Source organism: Elephantulus edwardii, unplaced genomic scaffold, assembly GCF_000299155.1.
Source record: "Elephantulus edwardii isolate Elephantulus edwardi_28Jun2011 unplaced genomic scaffold, EleEdw1.0 scaffold00130, whole genome shotgun sequence".
NCBI lineage: Eukaryota > Metazoa > Chordata > Mammalia > Macroscelidea > Macroscelididae > Elephantulus > Elephantulus edwardii.
The window spans coordinates 3,092,231-3,096,424 of NW_006399880.1; positions in this window are offsets into that span (position 1 = coordinate 3,092,231).

The window sequence follows — 4,194 nt, forward strand, 5'->3', positions numbered from 1 at the left end:
TCCCAATTTTGAACCATGCAGTGTTGCCCTGCTCTGTTCTGACTACTGCCTCTTGGTCCAAGTATAGGTTTCGTATTAGCACAATTAAATGTTCTGGGACAGCCATAATAACAAACAAAGAAGTGCAGCCAGAGATCTCCTCCACCCCAAAGAGACCTCATACTTTGAAAAGTAGAGGGCCAGTGAAGTAGAGAAAGACCTTCAGTGACAGGGTGAAGCACAGGAGAGATGATGAACAGTGACACAGGATCAGGGAAGGTTTTGTGCCATTGCTACAAGTTAGAGTCAACTTGACAGCAACAACAGGAAAGGAGGTATGGAGTTGGCCATGGAGTCAGAGCAATGGAAGGTTCAAAGAGTCATTTGGGAGATTAACTCATAGAGATATGCTGGAATGGGAGGGTGAAGGAGAGGTTTTCAGAAGAGACTCATAGGTTTCTATTCAAATAGGTGGACAACACCTTTCACTAAGATAAGGAAAATGGAGGAGCATTGGGAGAGAGGACTGAATGAGGAGAGGTAGTAAAGGGGGAGGGAGTGAAGGAGGAGGTATATTGACAGAGAACTGCAAGAAATACAAGCTGGGTTTAGAAGAGGCCATGGCACTAGGGATATCATCGCAAATGTCAGTTGGATCTTGGCTGAAAGCAGAGTACTAGAGGACTGCCTATCTGTGTTCCACTGACTATGCAAAGACGTTTGACTGTGCAGATCACAACAAATTGTGGTTAACCTTGAGAAGAATGTGAATCCCAGAACACTTGACTGTGTCCATGTGAAACCTTTACTAGGACTAGGAGGAAGTTGTCAGAGCAAGGAAACACTGCATGTTTCAAAATCAGGAAGGAGGTTCATAAGGGATGTGCCCTGTCTCCATACCTTTCTAAACTATATACAGAACTATATGGGAGTCTTGACTTTATGAGGAGGAATGTGGCATCAGGATTGGAGAAAAACTCATCAACAACTTGTGTTATGCAGATGACACAACCTTGTGTGCTGAAACGGAGGAGTTCCTGAAGCATATGCTGCAGAAGGTCAAGCACTGTAGTCTGCAGTGTGGATTGAGGCTCAATATCAAGGACAAAGATTTTCACCAATGGGCCAATTGGCAGCGCTACGAGAAATGGAGAAGAAATTGAAGTCGTTAACAATTTCAGCTTGGTTCCACCATCAGCACCCTTAGCATCAGCAATCAGGAAATCAAAAGACAAATTACATTGGGAAAATCTACTATCAGGGATCTCTCTAGAATGCTAAAGAGCCACTATGTCAGTCTAGAGACTAAGGTGAGCCCAATCCAGGCCATGGTCTTCTCAATTACCTGTTATGTATCAGAGAGCTGGAAAATGACCAAAGAGGACAGAAGAAGAATTGATGCCCTTGAGTATTGGTGCTGGAAACGAATACTGAACATATCATGGACTACCAAGAGAATGAACAGGTCTGTCCTGTAGAGGGTGAAACCAAGCTGTCCCTTGGAGGTAAGGATTTTGAGGCACTGCTTCACATATTTGGGGCATGTTCCCAAGAGGGACCAGTCCTTGGAGAAGGACATCATGCTTGGAAGGGTGGAGTGACACTGCAGGAGAGGAAGACCCCACAGGACATGGATTGACACAGTAAATGTGATAATGAGGGTAGGTGTGTCAGAGACAGTGAGATTGGCCCATGGTAAAGCAGGGTTCATTGCCATTGAACATAGGGTCACAATGAGTCGTGGTCAACTCGATAGCACATAACAACTACAGCAACAACTTTAGACACGTTGAGTAGAGAGTAGATGCTGAATGAGCATGTGGAAACCGGTTTTGGACTCAGTCGAAATCTGGGCTGAAGATGACAGTGGAAAGCTGTCGACAGATAATAATTGATAATGTAAATAAGGACAAGATTGTCAGAAGAGACAAAGTGGAAAGAGAAGTGTCATAATTAATATTGTGTGTTAACATGGCCACACTCCTCAGTATAATGTAACTGTCCTTCTCTGTGCTGTCAATGCTAACCTCTTCATTCTTAATAAAGGAGCTCTGGTGGCCTAGTGGTAAGGACTTGTGTTACCAACCTAAAGGAAGACAGTTTGAATCCCCCAGCTGCTCCACAGGTGGGCCATCTCCTCCTGCGTGGTTTATTGTTGTTGTTAGGTGCTTATGTGTTGATTGCAACTCTTAGTGACCCTATGAACAATAGATCTGAACCATGCTCTTTCCTGCAGCAGCCTCATCATCTGTGTTATATGTGAGCCCGTTGTAGCCTCTAAAAATCCACTGGAGGGTCAGCTAGGAATTGGTTACAATTCGACAAACCCTAAAAATAATGTTGTTAATAAGACAAGGTTACAAATGGATCTATAAACATATTATTAGCTTCATCTGATTAAGAGTAGATCTCCTCATGAGTGTGGCCTGCATGTTATTTTGGTTGCTTGGACTCTCTGGAAAAAGATCTTTTTTTCCAGAGCTGTATCTGTCAAAATCTATATCTAGTTATATAGCTCATAGTCTCCAGAATTAAGCCTCTGTTGCAATTGCTAACTTTGGACTTGTCAGTATCCAAAATCAGCTATCTTCAAGTGTGCTACCTAGCAATGGCCTTCAGATGTGCCAACCTCTAGGCAGTCGCTACCAATGTCAGTGGCCTGAGATCCTGCCTCCCCAGACACCTCTGTCTTGAGGTCTGACCCACATACGTGGAAATTGCTTCTACAAATATGTGAGCAATTTCCTTTAAATAAATCTCTTTCTTTCTCTTAAGCTTTTTTGGTTTCAGTTCTCTAGAGAATTCAGCCTAAGACAGAGGCCCAGGGTGGAGCCTTGAGGCACACGCTGGTCATGTCTCCATAAAGGGAGCTTCTGGGTTATGTTGGTGGTTAGGTGTAGAATTCTCTTGCCTTCCATGTAGGGATGTCAAGTTCAATGCCTAGTCAATATTTCTCATGCACAAGCACTGCCTGTCTGTCAGTGAGGCTTGCATGTTGCTATGATGCTGAACAGGATTTAGCAAACTTTCCAGGCTGAAGATGGACAAGGAAGAAAAGACTGACAATATACTTCTGAGTCAACTGATGAGAATCTTGGATCACAATAATTTTATTTGCAGCTAATTATGGTGCAGGATTGGTCAATTTCCTTCTGTGGTGCAGGGGCCATTTTTGCAGCTAACAACAACAGCAACAAAAGGGAATATGCCTCCAAAGAGTGTAGGACAAATCAATGGTGGGGAATGAGCAATGGGTGCAGTCAAGCTTGTTAACCATGTGCACCACGCAGGGATATAGCCGGGTGACTTAAGAAAATGCTATTTCCATGGAACGATGGAACCAAGGGTCGGGTGGCTATGTTCTGATGAGCAGAAGAGAGATGAAGCGGACAGTGGGTCATTTGTTTGTGTTTGTGTGAAGGGGAGGAGAGAGATGTGTGGTCCAAGCGTGTGCTGAAGAGTGGCGTGTTTTAAGGTGGAAGAGATCTGAGTCTGTTTAAAACTGATGAAGGACTGAGGAGAAAGACTAACCAAGGGTATAAGAAATAGGGGAGATAATCATGGAGCAGTTTCCAGCAGCATGTGCGAGGGGATGGGATCAGGCGTGTAGGTGGAGGGTTGGTCTTAGAGAGGGGGAGAGCTGACTCCTGCAGAAAAGAAAGAAGGAACAAAGAGAGGACGGTGCAGATGTAGATGTAGGTTTGCAGTGGGATGCTTAGGGAGATTTCATCTTCAGTTTCTATTTTTTTCTGCAAAGTGGGAGGTAAGGTCTTCTGCTGAGACTGAAGAAGAGGTGGTGAGGAGTTTGAAGGAAGGAGGAGAATGATCATTCAGAGAGTTGAGAAGTAACTTGCCCACAAAAAAAAACCCCAAAACAAACCCACAAGAAACCCCTAAAAACCTGCCTGCTGTTGACAACGCAGTTGAAGCTGGTGCTCCTTCATTTATGTGAATTTTGTCTTGCCCTCTCAGTGATTTCTTGTAGCCCGCTCAGATGCCCAAATGTAAGCAAGTGGAAGGTATGCATTCAGTGGGGATTTCTAGCTAGATTTTTGCAAAATGGGAATGAAAAAAAGGCCAATGATTTTCAAGGAGAGGAGCAAACGTGGGGGGGTGGGTGGCAGGGAGAAAAGTGCAACAATGAATGAATGGAATTCCAAAATCTCTGTAGATGTTCATTGAAATAAAAAAATAAATAAATTAATTTAAAAAAAG